We start from the raw sequence: 14507 nt of genomic DNA on the forward strand, positions 1-14507 counted from the left end.
ATGATTTCTTGGATATGACCCCCAAAACACAGGCAACAGAAGCAGACGTGGACAAATGGGATTGCATCAAACTAAAAAGCTTCTACACAGCAAAGGAAACAATTCACAGAGTGAAGACACAACTCACAGATTGGGAAAAAATATTTGCAAACCATACATCTGATAAGGGGCTAATACTCAAAATATGTAAGGAATTCAAATAACTCAATAGCAAGAAAACATATAGCCCAAGTAAAAAATGAGCAAACGAGGCCGGGCGCAGTGGCTCACGCCTGTAATCCTAGCACTCTGGGAGGCCGAGGCGAGCGGATTGCTCAAGGTCAGGAGTTCGAAACCACCCTGAGCAAGAGCGAGACCCCATCTCTACTATAAATAGAAACAAATTAATTGGCCAACTAATATATATATATATAGAAAATATTAGCCGGGCGTGGTGGCACATGCCTGTAGTCCCAGCTACTCAGGAGGCTGAGGCAGGAGGATCACTTGAGCCCAGGAGTTTGAGGTTGCTGTGAGCTAGGCTGACGCCACGGCACTCACTCTAGCCTGGGCAACAAAGCAAGACTCTGTCTCAAAAAAAAAAAAAAAAAAATGAGCAAACGACCTGAACAGACATTTCTCAAGAGAAGGGATACAAATGGCCAACAGATATATGAAAAAATGATCAACATCACTAATCATCAGGGAAATGCAAATTACAACCACCGTGAGATATCACCTAATACCTGTGAGAATAGCTATTACTAAAAAGACAAATGACAAGCGTTGGCAAGGATGCGGAGACGCGGGAACCTTATATGCTGTTGGTAGGAATTTAAATCAGTACAGCTGTTTTAAAAAACAGTTACCATCTGATCCAGCAATGCCACTTCTGGGTGTCTGTCTAAAGGACCTGAAATCGGTACGTTGAAGAGATATTTGCACTCCCATGGCATTATTCACAACAGCCAAGATATGGAAGCAAAAGCAACCTAAATATTTATCAGCTCATGAATGGATAAAGAAAATGTGGTGTATACATACAATGAAATACTAGTTAGTCTTTTTTTTTTTTTTTTTTTTTTTTGAGACAGAGTCTTGCTTTGTTGCCCAGGCTAGAGTGAGTGCCGTGGCATCAGCCTAGCTCACAGCAACCTCAAACTCCTGGGCTCAAGCGATCCTCCTGCCTCAGCCTCCCGAGTAGCTGGGACTATAGGCATGTGCCACCATGCCTGGCTGATTATTTTCTATATGTATTAGTCGGCCAATTAATTTCTTTCTTTTTATAGTAGAGACGGGGTCTCACTCTTGCTCAGGCTGGTTTCGAACTCCTGACCTCGAGCAATCCACCCACCTCGGCCTCCCAGAATGCTAGGATTACAGGCGTGAGCCTCTGCGCCCAGCCTATATAGTCTTTTCAAAGAAGAAAATTCTGTCATTCATGACAACACGGATGGAACTGGAGGACATTATGTTAAGTGAAATAAGCCAAGCACAGAAAGACAAGTATCGAATGATCTCACATATGTAGGATCTTAAAAAGTCGATCTCTTTAGAGATCAATTAGAAAGGAGGTTACCAGACACCAGTAGGGGTTGGGGGTGGAGAAGAAAGAATAGGGAGGGGGAGATGTTGATCAAAGGGTACAAAGTTTCAGTTAAGCTGGAGGAATAAGCTTTAGTAATCATTCGCACTGCATGGTGACCACAGTGCATTATAATGTTTTTTTTATTTCAAAATTGCTTAAATAAGGCCGGGCGCGGTGGCTCACGCCTGTAATCCTAGCACTCTGGGAGGCCGAGGCGGGCGGATTGCTCAAGGTCAGGAGTTCAAAACCAGCCTGAGCGAGACCCCATCTCTACCATAAAAATAGAAAGAAATTAATTGGCCAACTAATATATATAATATAAAAATCAGCCGGGCATGGTGGCTCGTGCCTGTAGTCCCAGCTACTCGGGAGGCTGAGGCAGGAGGATCGCTTGAGCCCAGGAGTTTGAGGTTGCTGTGAGCTAGGCTGACGCCACGGCACTCACTCTAGCCTAGGCAAGAAAGCGAGACTCTGTCTCAAAAAAAAAAAAAAAAAAAAACAAAATTGCTTAAATAGATTTTTTTTTTTTTTTTGAGACAGAGTCTCACTTTGCTGCCCAGGCTAGAGTGAGTGCCGTGGCGTCAGCCTAGCTCACAGCAACCTCAAACTCCTGGGCTCAAGCAATCCTCCTGCCTCAGCCTCCCGAGTAGCTGGGACTACAGGCATGCGCCACCATGCCCGGCTGATTTTTTCTATATATATTAGTTGGCCAATTAATTTCTTTCTATTTATAGAAGAGACGGGATCTTGCTCTTGCTCAGGCTGGTCTAGAACTCCTGACCTCAAGCAATCCGCCCTCCTCGGCCTCCCAGAGTGCTAGGATTACAGGCGTAAGCCACCGCGCCCAGCCTCTTAAATAGATTTTTAAAGTTCTCACCACACACACAAAAAGATAAATTAGTAAGGTAATGGGTACGTCCATTAGCTTCGTTGATTCTTTCCATAATGTATGCATAGATCAAATCACGTTGTGCCCCATAAATATACACAATTATTATTTGTCAATTAAAAAATTTTAAAAAGAAGTGGTCTCTGTGATTTCATATCTTTTCATTTTTCTGGAGTAGCCAGAAATCTGGATTTTGTGTGAAACCTCTCAATTTTTAAACACTGGCTTAATTGGAAAGAACAGCAAGATACAGCGGGTGCCACACAAACCCCGTCTGCTGGCTGGAACCTGGCTGTGGGGACTCAACTCAGATCTCTGTCCAAAAGTCAGGCTCTTTTCTACAACTTTTTGTCAAGGTTTGACATTAGACATAGGCCAGTTTCACAAAGTGAATCTGGCAGGTTTTCATCTTTTTATGCTCTGGAATCAGTACATAAACATAACATAGGGATTTTTGTTTCTTTATCATCTTTTTAAAAAGTATCTATAAAGCTTTCTGGCAACAGAGCCTTATTTGGGGCAAATTCTTCAAAACTTCATTTTTTGTTCCATTATTATTTGGTCTACTAGAATTTGTTGCTTGTTCTTGAATCAATTTTATTAGTTTGGGGTTTTTTTCCCAAAAAAATTTATCCATTTTTCAGAGTTTGGATTAGAATAAAGTTTTGCTATCATAAAGTAGCTTTTTATAGCCGGGCGCGGTGGCTCACGCCTGTAATCCTAGCATTCTGGGAGGCCGAGGCGAGCGGATTGCTCGAGGTCAGGAGTTCGAAACCAGCCTGAGCAAGAGCGAGACCCTGTCTCTACTATAAATAGAAAGAAATTAATTGGCCAACTAATATATATAGAAAAAATTAGCCGGGCATGGTGGCGCATGCCTGTAGTCCCAGCTACTCGGGAGGCTGAGGCAGGAGGATCACTTGAGCCCAGGAGTTTGAGGTTGCTGTGAGCTAGGCTGACGCCACGGCACTCACTCTAGCCTGGGCAACAAGCGAGACTCTGTCTCAAAAAAAAAGTAGCTTTTTATAATTAAATTTTTCAGAGCTATTATAATTATGCATTTGTAGTACATGTGCTATTTCTTTTTGTTGATTACATTTGCCATAAGATTTTCTACCTTATTGTTGCGTCTCTTCCTTTGTCCTGCATTTGAGCCAGTTTTGAGATTTAGTTGGTAATTATTACTGGAGTGTGTGTGCATGTGCATGTGTGTGTGTGTGTGTGTGTGTGTGTGGTTTTTTGTTTTGTTTTTTGCTTTTTTTTAGAGAGAGAGTGTCTCACTCTGTGCCCCAGGCTAGAGTGTAGTGACACAATCATAGCCCACTACAGCCTCGAACTCCTGGACTCAAGTGATCCTCCTGCCTCAGCCTCCCAAAGTGTTGGAATTACAGGCATAAGCCGCCATGCCAGCCTAATTTCTAAATCATTAATGTATCATAGGTATAATTTTCTTCCCTTATTTCTCTGAAATTACTACTTCTTGTGTTTTTTCAATCTGCTACATTAAAGACTACGATAATTTTCTTCTTTTCTAAAATCGATCAAGCATGTTTAAGGCTCAGGATTGGCTTATGTCCACTCTTGAAATTGAGATATAATTCACACACCATAAATTTTACTCTTTTACTGTGTATAATTCAGTAGTTTTTAGCATATCCATGAAGCTGTGCAACCATCTATCTAATCCCAGAATATTTTCATCACCTCAAAAAGAAACCGTATATCCATAAGCAGTGACACCATTCCCTCCCCTTCCCTGACGTCATTGGCAACAGCTAATTCAATTTCTGTCTGTGCATTTGCCTCTTCTGGACATTTCATATGGATGGAACCATGCAAAGTATGGTTGTTTTCTGCCTGGCTTCTTTCACTTAGCATGATGTTTTTAAGGTTCATCCATGTCGTAGCATACGCTGCTATCTCGTTCCTTTTATGACTGAATGATATTCCAGTGTGTGGACAGGCCACATTTTATTTACCCACCCATCAGTTGACGACATTTGGGTTGTTGCATTTTTTGGCTATGAAATGTAGTACTGCCGTGAACATTCATGTACTAGTGTTTGTGCGGAACAGGTTTTCAGCTTTCTTGGGTGTATACCTAGGGGTGGAATTACTGCGTCTGATGATGACTCTATGTTTAACTCTTTGGGGAACAGCCAAACTTCTTCCTAACATTTTATTTTTGAATACAACTTTTGTCATATTGCACAAGTTTTGATATGTAATGTTTTCATTTTTGTTGAAATATGTTTATATATATATATGTTTATATTGTCTATAATCGAATCAAGTTTTTAAGGGACTTCCATCTCAAATTTTAATCCTTTCATCTCAAATTTATTTTCCGTAACAATTTTCAGATGTATTTGTGTCCTGTGAATAGTTTTCACGTGTATTCTTTTGTTTGAATATTTAGCTTAATGCTATGTTTCCTTTGTTATGCAGAAACGTTTTTCATAGTTAACAAAAGAAAGCTTGCAAACTTATCTTTCCTGGAGAGGTTGTGTGTATTTTTCTTAGTTCCCATCATATTTCATAGACAGCAGATTTGTGGGTGGAGCCCAGTTTCCTGGCGGGCATTCATCTGGTTGTGGGGCTCTGCCTATTTGTGATAAAACTGTCTCCGGCTCTTACCACATTGAACTCTGGTTTTCTAAGAGATTATGATGCAATCTAGAGTTTTCATGCACAATATATAAATATCTGAAAAAAGGCACGTCCAGACTATACGAAGAACTCCCACAACTCAATAATAAAAACAAAGCAATCCAATTTTTTTAAATGCAAAAGACTTGAACAGATACTTCATAAAGGAAGATATCCAATGACCAATGACATATAAAAAGTGTTCAACATCATTAATCATCAAGAAATGCAAATTAAAACTCCAGGCAGGATGTGATGGCTCATGCCTATAATCCCAGCACTCTGGGAGGCCGAGGCAGGAGAATCACTTGAGGCCAGGCATTCAAGACCAGCCTGGGCAACATAGCAAGACCCTGTCCCTGCAAAAATTTTTTAATTAGCCAGGCATGGTTGTGCACACCTGTAGTCCTAGCTACTTAGGAGGCTGAGGCAGGAGGATCCCTTGAGCCCAGGAGTTTGAGGCTGCAGTGACCTATGATTGTGCCACTGCACTCCAGCCTGGGCAACAGAGCAAGACTCCATCTCTAAAAAGAAAGAAAAACAATAATCCAATAAGATACCACCTAAAACCAACTAGATGGCTAAAGTTTGAAAGTCTAACAATATAAAAGTTGGAGAAAATGTGACACAACTGGAACTTTCATACATTGCTGGTGGGAGTGTAAAATGATTCAACCACTATTGAACACTTTGGAAAAGTGTTTTTCAATTTCTTATAAAGGTAAACATGACTCTACCCTATTACCTAGCAATCCCATTTTTAAGTATTTATCTAAGAGATGAAAACAAATATACACAAAATGAATTTTCATAGCAGCTGTATTCATAATAACCGCAAATTAGAAATAGCTCAATGTCCAACAGGAAAATGGATAAATAAATAGTGTATATTTATAATACTGGCACACTTCAGAATAATAAGAGGCACAAACTACTGACATACAAAACAACATGGGTGAATTTTAAAAACACGCTGCATGAAAAACAGACACAGAAGACAATATATTTTATGATCCATTTATGTGAAGTCCTACAACAGGCAGATTAATCTATAGTGATAGAAATCACAATAGTGATTTATAAATGGGAGAAAGATTAACTGGATAGGGTACTAAGAACTTTCTGGATGTTCTATACAGATCAGGTGTAGAAAAAAAGGAAAAAAGATGTGAAAATAACTTTTAATTAAAAAAAAAATAGGCCGGGCGAGGTGGCTCATGCCTATAATCCTAGCACTCTGGGAGGCCAAGGCGGGTGGATTGCTCGAGGTCAGGAGTTCGAAACCAGCCTGAGCAAGAGCGAGACCCCGTCTCTACTATAAAATAGAAAGAAATTAATTGGCCAACTAATATATATAGAAACACATAAGATATAGAAAACCTGAATAGTCCCACGTCTATTTAAATGAATCATATCCATTGTTTAAAACTTCCCCAAAAGAAAACTCCAGGCCTATACAGCTCAATGGAAAAATTCACCAGACATTTCAGGAAGCAATAATGTCTGTGTTACACAAAATGTTCCAGAACATAGGAAAAGAGGACACAATCCCAGACCCATTTAATGAGAACAGCATAATCTTGATGCCAAAACCTGACAAGGGCAGAGCAAGAAAGTATTATAGGCAAATACCACTCATGAACATAAATGCAAAAGTTTCCAGCCTGAGCAAGAGCGAGACCCCGTCTCTATTAAAAATAGAAAAATTAGCCAGGCATGGTGGCACATGCCTGTAGTCCCAGCTACTTGGGAGGCTGAGGCTGGGGGATCCCTTGAGCCCTAGAGTTTAAGGCTGCAGTGAGCTAGGATGACGCCACCAAACTCTACCCCGGGTGACAAAGCAAGACTCTGTCTCCAAAAAATAATAATAATAATGAAATAAAATAAAATCAATAAATGCAAAAGTTTGAAACAAAAAAATCAGCAAACTGAATCCAGCAATAAATATTTATAAAAAGATAATACATCATCGCCAAGTTGGATTTATGCCAAAAATGTGAGATGGCTTTAATATCAGAAAATCAGTGATGATAATATGCCACGTTAACAGAATAAAGGAGAAAAATCATATGCTCATCTCAAAAGACGCAGAGAAAAGCATTTGGTAGAAATGAACACCCCGGGACTGCAAATTAGCACAACCTCTATGGAAAACAGTAAGGAGATTCCTCAAAGACCTAAAAGTAGACCTATTGTTTGATCCAGCAATCCCACTACTGGGTATTTGCCCAAAGGAAAAGAAGTTGTTTTATTAACAAGATACCCACATGTGAATGTTTATTGCTGCACAAGTCCCAATTGCAAAGATGTGGAATCAACCTAAGTGCCCATCAATCATGAGTGGATTAACAAAATGTGGTACATGAATACTTTGGAATATTACACAGCCATAAAGAAGGATGAATTAAGGCCTTTTGCAACAATTTGGATGAAACTAGAGACCATAATCCTAAGTGAAGTATCTAAAGAATGGGGGAAAAAAACACCACATGTACTTGCTATTAAACTGAAACTAACCGATGAGCACACATATGCACAGGAGGGAGTAAAACTCCGCAGAAATCAAGCAGCAGGTGGGAAGAGGAGGGGATGGGCAAAAAGCTACCTAACGGGTACAATGAACACTGTCTGGCTGATGGACACACTTATAACCCTGACTCAAGTATAATAAAATTGATACACGTAGCCAAAAACATTTGCAACCCTGTAATATTTTGAAATAAAAAAAAAAAAGAAATCAATATACATTCATGACTTTCAAAAAACTCTTAGCAAAATAAGAGAACTGCCTTTATCTGATAAAGATTATCTATCAAAGATCTCAGCAAACACAACACTTAATGTGAGACATTGGTATTTACTTTCTAATAATTTGTTAACCTGGACCCTGATGTTTTATGCACTTTTCTGTACATGTGTTATTTTCTACAAAGACTTTTAAGAATACCATAAACCAACAGCCAAATTATTTTTAACTGTGAAATACTATAGGCATTCCAATTGAAATTATAAATAAAACATGGGTTTCCAACATGAGTTTCCAATATATAATATATAATAACATGATTCTGGAAGTTATGATCAATGTAGCAAGATAAGGAAAGACATAAAATTTATAATTATTGAAAATGATAACATTTAGAGAAAATTTTTAAATTGTAAATTAAAAAAAATTTAACTCATAATTTAATAGAGTAGCCAACTATACAATAAAAATATAAAAATAAATGGCTTTCCTATAAACCAGTAATAAACAATTGGAAAATAAAGTGGTAACGTGCTCATTTACATTAGCAATAAAAGTGTATTAAATTTCTAGGAATAACTGTAACAGAAACAATAAAGATTTGTAGGAGAAAAGAAAGCACAATGAAATTTTACTGAAAGACATAAAAAGTTTAAATAAAAGAAGAGTTATATTATGATATTAAAGGAAATGTTCTATGTTGTAAAGTGTCTTCTCCTTCCCAAATGAATTTATAGATTTTACTTGAAAACCCCCAGAACATTTTTATGACATATGTATTTTTTCAGATAATTTCTAGTATATGTACATATATATTCAGATCCCCTCTAGTATGTGTGTATATGTGTGTGTGTGTGTGTACACTAGAGACGATCTAAATAAATGAACAGATGAGAATTTTTTAACACTTTAAATATTAGTAAGGACTATCCCCTGCCAGATATTAAAACCTAATCTAGCCATAATATGGAAATCAGCTTGGAAATAAAGCAAGAATAGATAAACCTATCAATAGAACAGAGCAAATAGCCTAAAAATAGGGCTCGTTTATTTAAGAATTTAATATATCCTGTAGAAGTCTTCAGAGACAGGCGGGGAAGGAAGGGTTAGTGCAGGCACTGAGGGGTTTGTCATCTCTCAGCACGTAAGTAAACTCAGGGCAGAGGAAGGAGAGAAACATAAAACAGCAAATCATTTTTTAAATAAAGAAAACAGAGGCCGGGCGCGGTGGCTCACGCCTGTAATCCTAGCTCTCTGGGAGGCTGAGGCAGGCGGATTGCTCGAGGTCAGGAGTTGGAAACCAGCCTGAGCAAGAGCGAGACCCCGTCTCTACTATAAATAGAAAGAAATTAATTGGCCAACTAATATATATAGAAAAAAAAAATTAGCCGGGCATGGTGATGCATGCCTGTAGTCCCAGCTACTCGGGAGGCTGAGGCAGGAGGATCGCTTGAGCCCAGGAGTTTGAGGTTGCTGTGAGCTAGGCTGACGCCACGGCACTCACTCTAGCCTGAGCAACAAAGTGAGACTCTGTCTCAAAAAAAAAAAAAAAAAGAAAGAAAAGAAAAGAAAACAGAAGTGAATCTTTATAAAATCTCTGGATGAAAGGGAGAACTTCCTACACTTAACATTATTAGAAGACATCACATAAGAAAAAGTCAATAAAACACAGCACGATGTGTTAGCTAAAAAAAGAGAAGAAAAAAGAAAGTCAATAAATTTGACTATATACCAATATGACACTCGGACATTACAAGAAAAAAGGCTGAAAAGGCAAAGAACAAATGGGAAGAAATATTTAGAACAAACAACACAGAAAAATATTAATATGCTTAATATTATGCTTAATAATATATGCTGAATATTAATATGCTTAATATTTAAAAATATTAATATGTTAATTTCTCTTAACAAAGATTATATACAAGAAAAACATCAAGACCTCCCATTGGAAAATTGATCAAAAACAAGAAGAAACAAGTCACAAAGAGGAAATTTAAGTGAATAACAAAATTTGAAACATTCAGTTTGAATAATCTAGCAGCAAATAAAAACATTTTTTTTTTTTAGAGACAGGGTCTTGCTCTGTTGCCCAGGGTAGAGTACAGTGGCACAATCATAGCTCACTGCAACCTTGAACTCCTGGGCTGGAGCAATCCTCCTGCCTCAGCCTCCCAAGTAGCTGGGACTACAGGCACGCACCACCACACCTGGCTAATTTTTACTGTTTTTAGTAGAGACAGCTCTTGCTCAGGCTTGTCTTGAACTCCTGAGCTCCAGCCATCCTCCCCCCTCGGCCTCCCAGAGTGCTAGGATTACAGGCGTAAGCCACCCAGGAAAATTGGGTTTTTAAAAATCTCATCTATTGTATAATCCCAACTAATCTTTAAGACAGTCATAGAAAAAAAGATTAAAAGGAAATAAACCAAAAAGTTAACGACTGGTTGCCTTGGGCATCAGGATTACGGGCAGAAGAGGTTTTCCCCCCACTAACTCTTCATTTGTTTTCTGGACTTTCCTAAGTGTCTACAGTGAGCGTGTATTAGGTCTGAAATCTTGGGAAAACCTAGTGCCTGGAACAGGCTGTCTGACGGTATGGTGGGCAGAGAAATGACTCCGTACGGATGTCCACTTCCTGGTCCCCAGAACCTGAGAATGTGTCCTTCACGTGGCCAAAGGGACTTTGGTCATTAAGGACCTTGAGATGGGGGAGTGTCCTGGATCATGGGGGGGCCTTACTGTAAGCACAGGCATCCTTACGGGAGGGAGACAGGGGGTCAGAGCCAGAGAAGAAGATGTGGGGACAAGCAAGAGTGAGGTGGGGCCACAAGACAAAACACGCTGGAAGCCTCTGGAAGCTGGAAAAGTCTAGGAAATGGATTCTACCCCTAGAGTCTCCAGAAGGAACGCAACCCTGCCAACACCTTGATTTTATTAATAGAACTCCCCATCGACCTCCGGAACCGTAACATAGTAACTGGTGCCGGGATACTTTGTCACAGCAGCAAGAAGAAACTAATACAGACGCACCCCACACACACACCCCTGGTGGCATCGTTGGCCCATGTCGCCTCCCGAGTGAGTCCCCTGGCCTCTCGCCTGAACCTTGGGATTGGGCCCGACCTTTGACCCTTCCGCCCCACTCACTGCTTGGAGCCCTCTGTCCCTGGCACCCGCGCCCCATCCAACGTGGGCAGAGCCCCAGTCCCGCTGGCCAAACCCTCCTGACACAGGTGGCAGCGCTCAGGCGGTTACCCCCAGCCCGGACCCCGCGGGATTACCCCAGAGCAGGAGGAATCGGGGCCCCAGACAGGAGTGACTTGTGCACAGTCAGGGCGTGACAGGGTCAGGCCTGGCCCGTCTCTGGCTGGGCACAGGACATCAGCTGGTCTCCACTCTGGGTCAGCACCCCAGGGGCCTCGTCCGTCTCCGCCACCACCTGCGATGTGGCTGAAGTTGGACGCAGCAGCTCATTTTCCTCTGAAAAAAATAGGATCATCAAAAATCTCTTCCTGTCTTGCAGATGCACTTCTTCGAATGCAAAAAAAAACAAAAAAAAACCAAAGTAACTCTTCCTTTCTCACAGAAAATGAACTTTCTGGTCGGTATTTTTTTTTTCCTTGAGTATTTTAGAACAACGAACTCTTTAGAAGAGGGAAGTAGCGCTGGGTGAATTTGCTGCTTGCAATCGGAGTTCGCATGGGGACAGGCTGGTGGGAACCGGGGCACAGGGGTTCCCAAGATCGTGCGGTTCCGCGTTAGCACAGGCAGCTGCACCTGCTGGCTTCTCTGCCACTTCCCGTAGGACCTCCAGCCTGCCTCAGTCGCACACCCAGCCACACACACCCCAGCGCGACTCTAGCTCCTCTGTTTCCAGACGTCGGGAGCAAACAGTCCTGGCTGCACGTTCCCTGCCCGGACGACGCATCTCAGAGCCTCTCACCCAAAGTCTGTCTCCTCCGTCTCTACACTGGCACCCGGGGACGAGTGTCCAAAAACCACTCCTCACTCTGCCTTCATCCCCCTTGCGTTCCTGGGCAGGTCACTTTCCTCCCTTGTGACCTGTTTCCCGCAGGAGATGATGATATGCCCGTGACCGGCCCCACCAGGCTGCTCTGAAGCATGTGACAAGCCATGCTGACCTCTCTGTTCCTCAAACGTGCCGGCCAAGCTCATCACCAGCGCCCTTTACCCTCTCTGTCCCCTGTGCCTGGAAAGCGGCCCTGCTCCCCAGTGCCTGCCCCTTCCCCTCCCTCCTCTTCCGGGTCTCAGCCCAGAGAGACGTCCCAGACCCTTCTCAGAGGGGTCCTTTCCGTCCCCCCACCCCAATCCCACTGTGTCACGTCATCTTGTTCTGTTTTCCTGACAGTACTTACCAATTCTTGAAATCATCTTTTTCATTTCTGTGACCGATGGATCACATGAGACCACATGAAAGTGTCACGAACCATGAAGGGCCGTCCAGTTGCCACGAGCGCCCCTCTGCAGAGCCTCGGGTCTACACGCCTGCCACGTGCTGCCCCCGGGAGCACTCTGCTGCTCCCCTTCTCTCTGCTCTCCAGTTACTTTTTTATTGCAGTATAATTCACCCTTTTAAAATGTACAACTCTGTGGTTTTTAGGACATTCACAAAATTGCACCACCAGCACCACTGTTTAGTTCCAGAATATTTTCATCACCCCCACCCCAGAAAAAAACCCACACTCATTAGCAGTCACTCCCCTGACCCCTGCCCCAGCACCTGGAAACCACTGTCTACTTTCCATCTCTGTACATTTGCGTCTTCCGGACATTTCATGTGAAGGGACTCATACAGTGGACGGCCTTAGTGTCTGGCTTCTCTCACTTGGCATGACGTTTCAGGCTCCATCCGTGCTGTAGCGCGGATCAGCGTTCCCTTCCTTTTTATGGCTGAATAATATTCCATTGTATGGAGATGCCACATTGCATTTATCCACTCACCAACTGATGGACATTCAGGTTGTTTCCACATTTTGGATATTATGAATAATGTTGTCATGAACACTTAGGCACAAGTTTTTACACAGACATGTGTTTTCAGCTCTCCTAGGTATATATGTAGAAGTGGACTTATTGCTGTAATCATGTTGTAATTCTATCTTTAACACTTTAAGGAACCGCCAAATTATTTCACAAGTGGCTGCACCCTTGTACATTCCCATCAGCAATGTATGTCCTCTCCAATCAATTTTAAGAGTTTTAATTGTTCAGTTCCATGAAAGTAGGAAGAGAAAGATTGGGGAAGGAACGTTATGGCAATCATATTATTCCCTCTCTACTGGACATATTCACTTATTCAACAAATAACTTATTATTTGTCTAATGAGTACCTAGTATGCTTATAAGCACAAAAATCACTGCCCTCTTTTTTTTTTTTTTTTTTTTTTTTGAGACAGAGTCTCACTTTGTTGCCCAGGCTAGAGTGAGTGCCGTGGCGTCAGCCTACCTCACAGCAACCTCAAACTCCTGGGCTCAAGCGATCCTCCTACCTCAGCCTCCCAGGTAGCTGGGACTACAGGCATGCGCCACCATGCCCGGCTAATTATTTTGTGTATATATATATATTTTTTTTTTAAGTTGGTCAATTAATTTCTTTCTGTTTATAGTAGAGATAGGGTCTCGCTCTTTCTCAGGCTGGTTTCAAACTCCTGACCTCGAGCAATCCTTCCGCCTCAGCCTCCCAGAGTGCTAGGATTACAGGCGTGAGCCACCACGCTTGGCCAATCCCTGCCCTCTTGAAGCTTACAGTCTATCAAAATAGGGGAAGGGGCCAGGTGCAGTGGCTCATGCCTATAATCCTAGCACTCTGGGAGGCCGAGGCAGGTGGATAGTTTGAGCTCAGGAGTTCAAGACCAGCCTGAGCAAGAGCGAGACCCCGTCACTACTAAAAATAGAAAGAAATTAATTGGTCAACTATATATATATATTAGCCGGGCATGGTGGCGCATGCCTGTAGTCCCAGCTACTTGGGAGGCTGAGGCAGGAGGATCTCTTGAGCCCAGGAGTTTGAGGTTGTTGTGAGCTAGGCTGATGCCACGGCACTCACTCTAGCCTGGGCAACAGAGTGAGACTCCGTCTCAAAAAGAAAAAAAAAAAATAGGGGAAGGGAAGAGACAAACAATGAAGAAAAATAATGCAAGGGAATTAGGATTTTAATCAGGGCCACCAATGAAGGCCTTAATGAGAAGCAAAGACGTGGAGGACGTGAGGGACTGGAGATTGTGGCTCTCTGGGGAAGAACATTCTGGGCAGAAAGAACAGCAAGTGCAAAGGCCCTGAGGCCACAGTGTGCCTAGCTCATTCAAAGAACATCTAAGAGGCCAGCATGGCTGGAGTATTTTGAGCAGGAAGGAGAAGGGTAGAAGAAGATACCAGGGAGGTGACACGACAGGGGGACCAGATTGTGAGCACCTTGTAGCCTCTGTGAGGACTTTGCATTCCCACTCTGAATAGGCTGGGAGGTCACTGGAGGGTTCTGACCAGAGGAGAGACGTGATCTGGCTCACATTTTCCAAGGGTCAGCACGTGGTATGACAGATAGAGATGGATGTCCCAGGTTTTGCTGGGCACTGAGTAAGATGGAGTTGCCAAACACAAATATGGGGAAGACTGGGGGAGGAAAGAGATTCAAGGGT

The 14507-nt window shown here is 42.1% G+C and overlaps 2 protein-coding genes across 7 annotated transcripts in view; one reads left to right on the forward strand and one right to left on the reverse strand.

Moving 5' to 3' along the window:
- The window catches only part of LOC105878908 (CMRF35-like molecule 1), a 78429-nt gene that overhangs the window by 62941 nt on the left and 981 nt on the right, over window positions 1–14507 (reverse strand). The window lies entirely within an intron of this gene.
- Window positions 1–14507, forward strand: part of RAB37 (RAB37, member RAS oncogene family) — a 66135-nt gene that overhangs the window by 26072 nt on the left and 25556 nt on the right. The gene's annotated exons all lie outside the window — the stretch shown is intronic.

The sequence above is a fragment of the Microcebus murinus genome, chromosome 18 (genome assembly GCF_040939455.1).
Source record: "Microcebus murinus isolate Inina chromosome 18, M.murinus_Inina_mat1.0, whole genome shotgun sequence".
Classification (NCBI taxonomy): Eukaryota; Metazoa; Chordata; class Mammalia; order Primates; family Cheirogaleidae; genus Microcebus; species Microcebus murinus.